The sequence below is a fragment of the Pseudorasbora parva genome, chromosome 6 (genome assembly GCF_024679245.1).
Source record: "Pseudorasbora parva isolate DD20220531a chromosome 6, ASM2467924v1, whole genome shotgun sequence".
NCBI classification, from domain to species: domain Eukaryota; kingdom Metazoa; phylum Chordata; class Actinopteri; order Cypriniformes; family Gobionidae; genus Pseudorasbora; species Pseudorasbora parva.
The window spans coordinates 7,083,805-7,099,088 of record NC_090177.1 but is presented as its reverse complement, the minus strand read 5'-3'; the positions used below and the strand labels follow the sequence as shown (position 1 = coordinate 7,099,088).

The window sequence follows — 15,284 nt, the reverse complement described above, 5'->3', positions numbered from 1 at the left end:
ATAAAAATGTCCATGTTATTACATTTCACAAACTTAATTCCTATCGACCAGCTCACTTATAACAGCGCTCGTAGATCGATTCATCGAGACCGTTTTCCAAGATGGTGCCTGTGCCTGACGCGTAAGGCACTATGTTTACAACGTATCTTCTTATTAAACTGTTTGTACTCTTACAAAGTTCTCAATGCTTCGGTTTGCATGTAGGGACCCTCATTATGCTACCGTGTTAGTGTGAGGCTATTTTGAGCCTTGTTAGTGGTATTAACTAGCGATTTAATTTTACCACCCTGTGTCTACCCTGTGCCCCATAGACAAGCGTTATAAGCTAATCTGTTTTTAAAGATAAAACTCTTTACATTCGATTTTCAAGAAAACGCATCCCAGAGAACGATCTACTCGATGGCCATCTGTTAATTACCCCTAGGTTCATTTCTCACCGGAGTTGTCCTTTAAAGTTGCTGAATGTTGAGCAACAACGTTGCTACAGCCCCGTCGCGTCTTACAATTCTACGTTGTTACAATGTTGCGAGCACGTCGACATGCGACGTTGCCATAGTAGAAATGCAACGTGCCACAGACGTTGCCACAACGTAAACGTGTTTGCTGGGATATTGCACTATATACCGTCTGTCAATTAAACTAAAGCTAGCATGGAGGAAGCCTATGTTTACAAACTAAAGTCGTTGTGACTGTTTTCTGTTTCTAAAGTAACGTTAGCCTAAGTTTGCGACAGTCTCTGACGCAATATTAAGTTAGGCTACGTCAGTGTCTCAATTCCTCATTTGAGTCACTCTTGCTTATGGTGGTGCACTAAACTGGCATTCACTTCAGGCTATGTGGATTAGAAAATCCGTAAACAAGTGAGCGATTTCGGACACCGCAACAGAGTCGACATCGAGAGTGGATTTCTGTGCCGGAGTCGACCCAGACTCTGGGACATTTGGAGTTGAGGAATCGACTCTTTTGGAGTCGACTCCCCATCACTAGTGACAACACACACCAAATGAAACCTTTTTCGCCACATCATAGGACGGATACATCCAGACGTCTATCTAAGGAAGATAATGCTCGTTTTTGTAGCGTGTTTTAATATTGGTAAGCCAGGTGCCGTTTTTTTTAAAGACTACCTCTTATATTTAGTAGATTATTAAGAGTGGACCAGCTTTACTTAAACGGTTTATATTTACTGTGCAAATATTTTATAGGCATTGCTGTTGCAGTTGATGATGTTTGAGTCGCTCGCGGTGTCTGAAGGAGGAAACCTCACCATCTCTATTCATTTTAAGAAGTGGGATGAACCCCCAGGTTTTGATTACTCGTCTCAAGGTCTCCTCACAGGAACTGATAGCACAGCTTATCTGCTATAATCAAGTGCTGGATTTCTGGAGTCTCACTGATCTCTAACGGAGAGAATGTGACACTGATCCTGATGAACGTCAACTTCAGTCAAACAGGGCTTTATTAAGTCTGCAAATTGGGCGATACACACCCGGAAAACAAGATTTACAACGTCACCGTGTATCGTAAGTGTTACACAACACGTCGTAGAGTTTCTGATGAAATACTTGTGGTAGTTGCATCACCATGTAGATAATAAAAGGACAGCAGTATAGATTTTTATGACAGCGATCAGAGTCAGCATTTTAAAACTTTGAGAATGTATAAAATGTCAAGAAATAGCAATTTCATACTATCACAACTTTTTTTTGTCTCCCCTCCAGCAAACTAACATGCTATTAGAATTGTAACTGACAGAGATATCAGTTCATATTTCATGCTTATTGAATTATTTTGTTAAAAACTTTTAATTTGAAAGCGTTGGAGTGGAGACTTTTATTATGAAAATGAAGCACAAAGTAATCGGAAGAGAGAGATCTGCACCGCATGGAAAGTTGACTAGTAGTCCACATTAATGTTATATTCTACTCATCTGAAGCTAAAAGGGACATCAGATGCAAGATTAAGTTCTCCTTTGGTAATAAGCAGCCAATGAAGTAAGTTTTTCATTTGCATTGTATGTGATTAATGTGGATTGTGTTGCTATGTGTGGAAAGTGTAAAATATGTGTACAAAGAATGTTAAAGTGAACTTCACTCTGTTTAAAAGGGTTTACAAAGACAACATTTATTTATTTTTGTGTCTCTTTATATTCTTTATTTTTGTGTATTTAGTTCTCACGGCATCTTGAGTTGGATGGTTATCTTCATGGTGAACCAGTCAATAAATTGCCAGCCATTAGAGAAATCCTTGTGCTCGTGAAATTACTGGGGGGAACTACAGTGAGAATTCATCTGCTCTTCACGGAAAGAGGAAGGGACGTTTCCAACCAGCAGTCTACAGAGCGTCAAGTCCATCATTCTGGAAGCTACAAGCACCGCATACACTGGTAACCAAGAAGTTAGACACACGCATAGAGTCTAAAGGCATTATCAAGTTAAGGCCAACAAGAAGATGAGCACAACCAAGTTCAAGTTATGGTGCTTAAAGCGGACTTATTCTTGCTATTTGCTGAAAAGGGAAAAGAGACTCTTTAAGTTAAGTACTGTGTTTAAAGAAGGGCTGGTCAACTGGTTTTATGTACTTACCTTTAATTTCAAGTAATTTGGTGCAGGTATTAAGCTGTAAGTAAAAGAATATTTGTGAAGAATATCCAAGCGCAAAGCCTTCAATACCCGATCTAAAGTGTTGCTGAATTTAGTACACAGGTTGATTGAACAGTTAAATGCTACTTTAAACAGAGTTAATAATCTAAGAGAGAAACATCTTTTGAAAATACTCGTGCAGCACAATTCACGTTGTATATACAACTTGTTAGAGGAGTTAGTGTAACGAAAATGGCAGAAGGTGGTCAGTCCATTACGAGTGGCAAAGAAAATCTAACAGATACTGTGGAATCACTGCAGAAGCTAGAATCCCAAGAATGTGTAGACTCAGAAGAATCAGTAGCTGTTGATGACACAGCAGAACAAGAACCAAGAAGGAGTCAAAGAGCACGAAAGTTTACAGAGAAAGGTAAAGAATTGCACGATGATAAGCTGACTAAAATTAAAAATCGCTTTCAATGCTCTTACGAGAAATGGAAGCCTCTAGCTGGAGATGCTAGACAAAGGCTAATGGGGGTTCTCTCCAATGACACACTGCACAACCTCATAGATGCAATCAGTAGTGCTTCAAATGATGTAAATGTTGCTTATGAAGAGTTGCGACACAATGGCCCTCATTTATCAATCTTGCGTAGAAACTGGTGTATATGTTGGCGTAAGATTATGCTTACACTCCTCTCATCGCCTGATTTATGAAGCTGTGCGTATCTCTGCAATCCAGGTGTACGCAATACTTGCCCTTGATAAATGCCGCGGCTGAAAACGATTGTCATTAGAATAACGCGCCCCTATATATTCAAGTCTCCTCCTCCCCCACGCCCTCATTTTACACCATGGACAAACAGAAGACGGCAAAGAAGCGAAACTTCTCCGACGTGGAGATCGGGCGCGCTCAATCATCTCACTAGTTCACTAGTCAGTAGTGATGTCCGGTTCGTGAACGAATCGTTCTTTTTAACCGGATCTTTATAGTGAACCGGTCGAACCAGTTCACCAAATCGAACTGAATTGTTCTAAACGGTTCACGTCTCAAATCAGGGCTGATCCCACAAGTTACTATAGTTATTAACTTTCTGCCATCAGTGACAGTCTCTCAAACTAAAAATAAAACTAATATCTTGAAGGAGATGCAGTAACTCCAATCGTTAGCTGAAGTGAGACATGTTTTGCTGAGAGATCTGATGAACTCACGAGCAGCTGATACTGAGCATGCGCGTGTAACCGAACGTACCGGTTGTCAGATCCTCGGATCAGCAGTACAGAATCAAAACCGTTTCTGTCGGACACGTTCGATACTGAGAACCGATGAGCTGCGCATGCGTGTTATTTGTTCAGAGGAACGAAATGCAGGTTAAGTGTATTTAAAACTAATCACGTTTGGAAACATCATAACACAGCTGTCTCATCTGTATTATTTTAAAGTTTTGGAAACAATGGATTGTAAAACGGTCAAATTAAACATTTATTTGTTTTTCAATAATGCAGGATATTTTCAGGAACAGCTTTTATCTTATTTAATTTCTAAGTCGATACAGATTTTAAAATGCATGTAATCAAAACAGTAGGTTTGATATAGACTATTCAGCTTGCAGCAGTTTGCAGCTCAGCACCCTGTGCTCAGCACACACACACACACACACACTGATGCACCGTTTCTATCGGACACGTTCGATCTTTCGGACATGTTCGATTCTGAGAACCGGTGAGCTGAGATACTGAGCATGCGTGAGAGCGTCGTAACCGAACTGTTTCTCTCGGACTGGGACAGCTGATGCTGATAATACATGAGCACGGGTGAACTGAGGATTTGTGTAAGTAGGCCTATTATGTCAATGTACGTTTATTTAATCCGTGTAAAACATCAGTGTTTGCACGACAGTGACAGTCTCTCAAACTAGAAATAAAACTAATATCTTGAAGTGGATGTTGTAACAATCGATTCAGTTCGATTTGGTGAACTGTATTTAGTGCTGTTGCAAAACATAAATGAAAAAATGTTTCCAAGATGATGATGATGTCAATAATAATTATTACTATACTAAGTTTTGATTACAAATACTTTATATGGATGTGTTTGAATGTATTTTCATCCGCCGGGATGATAGAAATGACGTCATTATGTAAAGACGTAAAAGAACCGGTGATCCGGTTTTTTTAACCGGATCGTGGAAACAAACTGTCCGAAAGAACCGGTTCGCGGAAAAGAACCGAACTTCCCATCACTACTAGTCAGGGCACTGACTAGGACATAAGTCAATGGGCTGACTCCCTGATCAGTGCTCTGACTACTGAACTAGTGAGATGATTGAGACGCACCCATCGAGACCGTCACCAGGGAAGTGGAAAAACCCCCAAAATTGTTTTATTTGGGAGTTTAAAGAGTGGGATTAAAGACACCTACAAAAACAAAATATGGACCCAAATTACGAGTAGCTACTCTTAATAGAGTGGAGGTTGAGAAGCGCACTCCAGCAGTTTAAATAGCTGTTTGGATGATAAATTACCATCACTGCATTATTTTACAGCACGTTTTGAAACAATTAGCATTTAATTTCATATCACGGCACATGTATTGGGGTACAATAGTGATGATGATGTGATGTGGAGTAAGATTCATTCACATTAATAACTGCATGACAATTTGTAAGATTCTTATTATTATTATTATTATGATTATTATACTTAATGACGCTTGTTATTTAGAAGAAGATTATTGTCATTATTATTATTATTATTTAAAAGAAGGTCATTTTTATTATTTTGTCAGTCTGAATTTTTTAGTCCCAGTCCGTGCGCAGCTGCCGGGCCTAACCCTGAACTGTCAGATAAAGCGCACAGGCTCGCGACTGGAGGAATACATATGCCTACAAATCAAACGCTTTGGTAAAGTCACACAAATTAAACATTGACGTTCATGTTGCACAAAAATAAACACTGAATGTTGTTGTTGTGGTTTTTAACAGTGGGTCATATAGCATATCTTGTCAGTGTGTTTTGTGGTGTTAGGAATTGTTTTTCTGCGCATTTTCACACTAACTCAAACGTGCGTACACCACCTCCTGAGCTGGCGTAGGATTTGAGCGTGCCGTACGCCAACGTCCATATTGATAAATCTCAAAGTCACCCTGGGTTTGGGTGTATGCAAGGTGTACGCTGGAAATTTTGTGTACGCACTTTTGATAAATTAGGGCCAATGTGAGTCCAGACAGTGATACTCGCCGCAGAGTAGACACCTGTGGAGCAGTCACAAAAAAGATAGTTAAGTCTGCATGGAGTCGTCTAGGTGAGGGAGTTGAAAGTCACAATCCACTTAGACCAGAAGCATGCTGTATTGATACAGGTTCAGTGTTCTCCTCCATAGCCTCCAAATCAAGTCATGGGCATTCCAGGTCTTCTCAGTCTATAAACAATTCAAGTGTGAGATCCAGAGGTTCAAGTTTTTCCTCTGCTTAGAAACAAGAGGCTGCTGCAGAAATTGCTGCAACTGAAGCAACTTTAGAAGTATTACAGCAACAAGAGCATGAACTGGAAGAACTCCAAAGACTAGAGGCTGAAGATAAAAAAAGAGAATAGAAGAACAAGAAGCTGAAGCATTGAAGCGACGTCTAGACAGAGAAGAAGAGGAAGCTAGGCTACGTGTTAAGATTGAGTTAAGATTGAAAATGCAGCTAGACGGAAAGCATTAGAAGACCAGCGCAGAGAGCTTGAGCGCTTGGAGACACTAAAAAGGTTAAATGCTGCGAAGGCAAGAATGCAAGTCTATGAACAGAATGAAGACTCAAAGGAAGAAACAAGACAGCTTCTTCGTGAGTACACATCTGTAAAGGAGAAGCATGTACCAGAGATGAGCAGCTCTGTGTTACAAACCAAACCTCCACAGAAAGGTGAGACAAAAGCATATCAAGAAGACAGCACTACAGAACTTGTTAGAGTGTTAGCAGAATCTATCAGCTCAAGTCGTCTACCTATGCCCGAACCAGTGACATTCTATGGAGACACTCTCAAATTCAGTGATTGGAAAATCTAATTTCAGACCCTTATCGATAGAAAAAACATACCAGTGAATGAGAAGCTTTACTACTTGTGCAAGTATGTGGAAGGTCCAGCTAAGAAAGCCATTGAGAGTTTCTTCCTTCTAGGCACAGAGTCGGCATATCATGCAGCATGGGGTGTACTAGAAGAAAGATATGGAAACCCATTCGTTATTGCTAAAGCCTTCAGAGACCAGCTTAATTCATGGCCAAGGATTGGTTCCAAAGACAGCGTTGAGCTATGGGAGTTTACTGACTTTCTCAGAGGCTGTGAAGCAGCTATGTCTCAGATTAAAGGCCTTGAAGTCCTTAACGATTGTAATGAGAACCAGAAGATCCTTTCCAAGCATCCTGATTGGTTGGCCTCAATGTGGAATCGTCAAGTCATTGAAATGGAAGAAGAAACCAAGACATTTCCTACCTTCAGTCAGTTTGTAAAGTTTCTAACACGAGAAGCTAAGATAGCTTGCAACCCAGTTACATCACTTCATGCACTGAAGTCTAATGATATCGGAAAAGGAAAGAGGTTAAGAGTTCAAGACACTAGAGCAAAGGTATTAACAGTACGATCTAGTGAGAAAGCAGACTCTGCAAAATGTGCCTTCTGTGAGAGATCAGGACATGGTATTCTCAAATGTCGTAAGTTTATAGAGAAGAATGTTGCAGAGCGAGTCAAGTTTGTTCAAATGAATAAGTTATGCTTTGGATGTTTGAAGCCAGGTCATCGCTCAAAGAACTGTGAAGACAGAAGTGTCTGTGAGAATTGTCAGAAGAAACACCCATCATGTCTACACGAGGATCGTACTAAAGAAGCAAAGAGGACTCCACAGTCAAGTCAGTCGAAAGAGAAGTGGAAGGAAAGAAACGCTGAGTTGGCACAGAATAAAGATACCACAAGTGAAGCAACATCTAACCAGGTAATACAGGATGTAAATAATACTCATACCTCTACAATTGTTCCAGTATGGGTTTCAACTACCAATGAACCAAATCTTGAAGTTCTGGTATACGCACTTCTTGACACCCAGAGCGATACCTTCATTCTGGAAGAGATGGCCCAAGCTTTTGACACGAAAAAGGAATCTGTGCAAATGAAGCTCTCAACAATGGTATCTAAAAGTACAGTTGTTCCATGCCAGAAGGTAACTGGTCTAATGGTGAGAGGATTTTATTCAGATAAGATCTCGTTGCCAGTAACCTATTCAAGAGAGTTCATTCCTGCAAACAGAACTCGCATTCCTACACCCAAAACGGCAAAAGCATGGCCTCATCTAATGCACATAGCTGAGAAGATTGCTCCTCAACAAGTTTGTGATATTGGCCTTCTGATTGGCTACAACTGCCCTCAAGCTCTCCTTCCTAGAGAAATTGTATCTGGTAAAGAAAATCAGCCATTTGCTCAAAGAACGGATCTAGGCTGGAGCATTGTGGGCTGTGGCAATTCTGCTGTAGATTATGGTGATGCCATTGGTGTGAGTCATCGCATTATTGTGAAACAAGTGCTGCCCAGAGTACAATCTTCTCTCAGTCTCACAAGTGAAGTTCAGTACATCTGTAGAACACAGATCAAGGAAGTAATCACTCCACTAAATGTCATCAAAGCTCTTGAGTCTGACTTCAATGAGAAAGCAGCCGAGGATAGCCATATCTCTCAAGAAGACCTACGTTTTCTGTCAAAAATGGAAACAGGCATCAGACACAAAGAAGATGGTCATTACGAAATGCCTTTGCCTTTCAAAGAAGACAAACCAGACTTGCCCAATAATAAAGAATGTGTTATTCATCGCCTCAAATGCTTAGAAAAAAGGCTTAAAAGAGATGACAAATACTACAGCGAATATGTAGATTTTATGAATGAGACAATTGCTCGAGGAGATGCTAAGAAGGTCCCAGTTGCAGAAACGAACAAGAACCCTGCTTGGTACATTCCCCATCATGGGGTTTATCATCCTCAAAAACCTGAGAAGATCTGTGTAGTCTTCGATTGCTCAGCAAAATTCCAAGGTACATCCCTCAATGACCATTTGCTAATTGGTCCAGAGTTAGCAAACACACTTATAGGTGTTCTCTGTCGGTTCCGCAAGGGTCCGGTGGCAATCATGTGTGACATAGAGCGCATGTTTTACCAATTTCATGTAAAGGAAGAAGATCAAGACTACTTACGGTTCTTCTGGTGGGAGAAAGGAGATCTAGAATCCCAGCCACAGGTCTATAGGATAAAAGTACACATTTTTGGTGCAGCTTCATCACCCGGGTGTGCCAACTACGGCCTCAAGCACATTGCTGCACAAGGTCAGGGTTGCTTCAGTGAAACCTGCGTTCGATTTATAGAAAGGAATTTCTATGTCGATGATGGGTTGACAAGTGTTTCAACTGTAGATGAAGCTATCAAGTTAATCAAAGAAGCAAGAGACCTTTGTAGCACAGGAAAGCTTCGTTTGCATAAATTTGTTTCGAAGAGTCAAGAGGTGAAGGCATCCATTCCGCAGGAAGAATGATCTGGGCTTTCTTGGCTTTCAGATCTGCAAAACTTGGCTGATGTGAAGATTCAGCGACGTTTTCTTCCGTTGACCTTTAAGAAAGTTCAGCGTTATGAGCTTCATCATTTCGCTGACGGTAGTGCATCGGGATATGGAGACTGTACATATCTCAGAGTCATTGACACATCAGGAGATGTTCATTGCTCCTTGGTTATGGGCAAAGCCAGAGTTGCTCCTACTAAGGTTACAACCATACCAAGGCTGGAGTTATCAGCGGCAGTAGTTGCTGTACAAACAAGTTATTTGCTCAGAAAGGAGCTAGAGATAGACAACCTGGAGGAGTACTTCTGGATAGACTCAAAGGTTGTCCTGGGGTACATAAATAATGAAGCCAAAAGATTTCATGTTTTTGTAGCAAATAGTGTTCAACGCATCAAACAAAGTGCAGATGCTAAACAATGGAGATACGTGACCTCTGAGGAGAATCCTGCCGATTATGGGTCCAGAGGCTTGACAGCAGAAGAGCTCATGTCCTCCAACTGGTTTACAGGGCCAAAGTTTCTGTGGCAAGATGAACTGCCTAGAGATGTTAAGGTGGAAGAGATCATAGACGATGACCTGGAGCTACGGAAAGCTCAAGTTCATAAAACCCAAACAAAGATCATTAATTGATCGACTTCACAAGTTTTCTGATTGGACGAGAGCGGTAAAGGCTATTGCAAGACTTCAGCGATGTACTAAGGAAGTCAAGGGTCTAAGTCTAAGGTGCAATGAAGCCACCAGCATTGAAGAAAGAAAGGATGCAGAGCTTACCATTATCAAAATGGTTCAACAATCATCCTTTTGTGATTTTGAAATCCAGAGACTCCAGCAACAGAAGGAGATTTAGTCCAACAACAGCAGCAATAAACTGCATCGCCTGAATCCCTTCTTAGGCGAGCATGGTATACTCAGGGTGGGAGGTCGCTTAGTACATGCTGCATTACACTCACATGTGAAACATCCAGCAATTCTCCCACAACATAGTCATATATCAGCATTGCTCATCAAATATTATCATGAGCAAGTGTATCACCAAGGGAGAGGAATGACTGTAAATGAACTGCGATCAAACGGTTTCTGGATTTTGGGATGTAGAAAGCAGTGTCTTCATATATCTACAAATGCACTAAGTGCAGGAAATTCAGAAGATGCACTGAAGAGCAAAGGATGGCGAATCTTCCTCAGGAACTTATGGAGACAACCCTTCCATTCACATACTGTGGAATGGACTGCTTCGGTCCTTTCTACGTCAAAGAAGGAAGAAAGTATTTGAAGCATTATGGGCTGCTGTTTACATGCATGTGTTGCAGGGCTGTACATGTAGAAATGCTGGTTGATTTATCCACTGATGCATTTATTAATGCGTTGCGTGCTTTCATTGCCATACGTGGATCTGTGCGTCAACTAAGATTTGACCAGGGCACTAACTTTGTTGGTGCTAGAAGAGAATTTGCCGAAGCACTGAAGGAAATGAATCAAGAACGCCTAAAGGAGTTTGGATATGAGTTCATCATGAACACCCTGTCAGCGAGTCACATGGGTGGCATTTGGGAGAGGCAAATTCGGACAATAAGAAGTGTCTTGACATCCATTCTGGATCAATCAACTCAAAGACTTGATGGTGCCTCTTTAAGAATGTTTCTCTATGAAGTCATGGCTATTGTCAATAGCAGATCATTAACTACTGAGTATCTGAATGATCCATCTGTTCCACAGCCTCTTACGCCTAACCATATCCTGACGATGAAGTCTTCAATTATTTTACCACCACCTGGAGAGTTTGTCAATGAAGACCTTTACCTACTTAAGAGATGGCGTAAGGTGCAGTATTTAGCGAATGTGTTCTGGTCACGTTGGAGAAAAGAATATCTTCTAAACCTGCAACACCGGCAGAAATGGCACAAACACCGTAGGAATGCAAAGGTCAATGACATTGTCATTCTGAAAGATGACACGGCTCCGCGCAGTCGGTCGAAGTTAGCAAAGATAACAGAAGTGCACAGTGGTACAGATAACTGTGTGAGAACAGTGAAGTTGTTGATCAGTGATTCAACACTGGATAAAAGGGGCAAACGTGTAACTAAACCGGCTTACCTCGAAAGGCCTATTCAGAAAATAGTTACCCTGATTGAAGCTGATTAAGACCTTACCTTTTGGCCACCTTTCCTTAGGTTAGTCCATAATACGTTGATTAAAGGTTATATCAATTAGTTTAAAATCACAAGAATGTGTTTTGGTGGGAGCGTAACTGACAGAGATATCAGTTCATATTTCATGCTTATTTAATTATTTTGTTAAAAACTTTTAATTTGAAAGCGTTGGAGTGGAGACTTTTATTATGAAAATGAAGCACAAAGTAATTGGAAGAGAGAGATCTGCACCGCATGGAAAGTTGACTAGTAGTCCACATTAATGTTATATTCTACTCATCTGAAGCTAAAAGGGACATCAGATGCAATATTAAGTTCTCCTTTGGTAATAAGCAGCCAATGAAGTAAGTTTTTCATTTGCATTGTATGTGATTAATGTGGATTGTGTTGCTATGTGTGGAAAGTGTAAAATATGTGTACAAAGAATGTTAAAGTGAACTTCACTCTGTTTAAAAGGGTTTACAAAGACAACATTTATTTATTTTTGTGTATTTAGTTCTCACGGCATCTTGAGTTGGATGGTTATCTTCATGGTGAACCAGTCAATAAATTGCCAGTCATTAGAGAAATCCTTGTGCTCGTGAAATTACTGGGGGGAACTACAAAAATGAAGGTTGACAGTTGTGCTCTTATCCGTAGAATAACAAAGAAAATTATGCATTGACACAGAATCAATGAACTGAAGTGACTTGTGGTTTAAGTTAATGTTGCAGCCTCCAGACGTGCCAGATAGCAAGATAAAACGAAGCTATGTTGTGTTATCCAGGGATGTTGTAGGCTACATTAGATATATTACTAAGGTTTGCGATAATACTAAGGCGATATCTAATTACAGCTGTACTAGCAAAACGAAAGATAAGGCCAAGACAATCTTTAAGCCTAATTGCTGAATAATAGCTGAGTAATCACTTTTGAAGTCACAACTGCCTTCATTTCCCCTTGGTGATATAATGTAAAGAAATGAATACATTTATTCAGCAAGGCTGCATTGATCAAAAGTGACAGTAAAGACATGTTACAAAATAAGCTATTTAAAATAAATGCTGTTCTTTTGAACTTTGTTTATCAAAGAATCCAGTTTTTTTTGTATGTTCTAAACATTGATGATAATCATTATAAGAGACAGCACCTATAATTGTTTAAAAAAAACAACAACTTACAGATCAAAACCTTTTGAATGCCAGTGTAAATCATAAAAATGCATGGACATTTATTACAGTTTATTATTAATGATTGAAAACATTGTCGTTTCCAGAGCCTTTACCACCTGCCATCTACAGTAAATCAGTCCCTGCAGGCATAACCACATCTATGGGCATCCCTGTGCTCATCACTGCTGCCATACTGATAACACAAGAAGGCAAGTATCACCACAGAGCAATTTATCTTTAGTAATGAAGACAATGAAAATTCCTCTCCTTGAGACTGTTTCGTTTGAAATTCTAAAAATTAAATAGTTTGGCTATTATAACCTTTAACCGTTATAGTTTATGCTATGCATCTCTTCATTATTTCCACTTAATTTGCATGGCATCCTGTAATTGTGTTTTTGTATTGACTTATAGGTGACACCTGAGAAATTACATCCACGAGAAGGGACCATGGAAGTTTCTGAATGTTTGACACTGAGCCTTATATACAGGTGCTGCAGTTTACTGATGAACCACATTTTCTTGAACATCACATAGATGGCTGGGTGTGTGTGTGTGTCACTTACCTGAGGAACACATGGCCCCAGGATGCACTATTGGAAGAAGTTGAGCTTTGTTGAGTGTGATGCTTTGGGCAATGTTCTGCTGGGAAACCTTGGGTCCTCCATCCATGTGGATGTTATTTGACACATACCACCTACCTACATGGTATGGAAACGGTATTCCCTGGTGACTGTGGTTCTTCCAGCAGAATAATGCTCCTGCCACAAAGCAAAACTGGTTCAGGAATGGTTTGAGGAGCACGAGTTTGAGGTGTTGACTTGGCCTCCAGATTCCCCAGATCTCAATCCAATCGAGCATCTGTGGGATGTGCTGAACAAACGAGTCTGATCCATGGAGGCCCCACCTTGCAACTTACAGGACTTAAAGGATCTGCTGCTAACATCTCGGTGCCAGATATAACAGCACACCTTCAGGGGTCTAGTGGACTCAATGCCTCGATGGATCAGGGGTTTTGGCAGCAAAAGGGGACCAACACAATATTATAATGTTATTCCTGATTGGGATATGGATATGTGTGTGTGTATATATTTACTACTGAAAAATCTTCACTTATAGGCAGTTAGTAGGACATATTCAATGAGTTTTTGTACCAAGGTTTTTGTAGTTATCTTTGATGTACAATTTGTGGGTGGTTATGAATTAAGTTTATACAGTGTCTTGTTCCAATCAGTGAGCAATAGCTGTACTAATGTCAGTGCAGAGACAACCAACTTCTTGTTCATTGCAATCATTTGCTATGTACACCACGTCAGTCAAGGCAAGTTTATTTGTTTAGCACATTCTATACACAATAACAATTCAAAGTGCTTTACATAGAAATTATGTGATAACATATGCATAAGAAATAAGAATACCATGTGTAAGAATTCAAATAAAATGAGGACAATTAAAACCGTTGTAAAGAGAAATTAAAAATAAAATGTTGAGACATAGATCCCTATCTGTCTGATTCTAAATTCGGGTACTCCTATCGGAGATAGAGCCGGTTCGCAATGTCTCCTGGACCTTACAAGCAGGGCTCCTGTAGGGGATGTTACCTTTGTCCCGCAGACAAAGTAGCTGCTCTCCTTTTCCAATCTCTTCTAGGTCTGCAGCTATTGATTCTTTTTGTAATCGATTAATCTAGCACTTAACCGATCGATTAATGGGATAATTACTTTTATTGCTAAATGAGACAATAAGACAGGGATCTAAAAATTAACATCTAATTTGTTTTCTTTTTAGAAAAATTAAGTTTTATTGCTGAAATCGCATACATTAATTCTGTGAGACTAAACAATTGCCATATATAAAATCTAGTGATATGAATAACAATAATGCCTAAACATTGTATTTATGTAGTGCAACTTAACTTTCATGTTTCAGCTTCAGCTCAGGCATGACATAAGCATTTACTCCTTTACTGAAGCAAAAAATATTGGACAGGGTAACTTGGAACAAGAGATGCGCGGATCAGCTCTAACATCACTGGATCTGCTGTTAAAAACAAACCGTCCACCAGGGCTGGACTGGGGCTAAAATTCGGCTCTGGCATACCCAGCACATCCGGCCCATGAGGTCCCCGTGAATGTTTTTGCTGGGGTTGGGGCCTTAAATTGGCGTATATAAATAAATCTAGGACAAGGACAAATAATGATAGATATTATCGAATTTGCTGCAAATGCAGATAAACTTAATATTGCTTTTTTTTTGTCACACAGAAATGCCCTTGACAGTAAAGCACTGATGATTTTGAGCTAGGATGCAGTGAAGTAAATTTACTGCTTTTAAATGCTGTCATCATTTACTCACTGTCGTTTCGTTCCAAACCTGTATGACTTCTGTGAAATACAAAATAAGATGTTTTGAAGAATGTTGGCAACCAAGCCATTTTGGTTAGGCTACCTTTTGAATATTGCATGAACAAAAAAACAGACTCAAATTATTTTATTTTATGCTACACAGAAATAAATTCATTTAGGTTTGGAATGATATTAGGGTGAGTAAATGATCACATTTCTGGGTTGAACAATCATATTTTTCAAGAGTTAACACATCATTTCAGTAAGACACTGATATCTATCTTTCATGAGGGTATTAAATTTAATTAAATCTATTAAAAAAAAGTTAATAAAACTTTTAAAGAGGAAAAAAAGCTTTGTCCTTAATTCATGGGATCTAGACTTAAAGCTGTTTTATATACTGTAGGCCAGTTTCATTTAAATGCAAGACCATGGCAGTCACAGGGTAAAAAACAGACTGTACAAACCGTGCTCCTCATTAT

General features: G+C 39.8%; 1 long non-coding RNA gene across 1 annotated transcript; it reads left to right on the top strand.

Moving 5' to 3' along the window:
- Window positions 1-1,015: 1,015 nt before the first annotated feature.
- Window positions 1,016-13,907, top strand: LOC137079196 (uncharacterized). The gene is made up of 4 exons (XR_010905422.1): window positions 1,016-1,095; window positions 1,206-1,523; window positions 12,562-12,666; window positions 12,872-13,907. It is a non-coding gene; the product is annotated as an uncharacterized lncRNA (long non-coding RNA).
- Window positions 13,908-15,284: the final 1,377 nt, after the last annotated feature.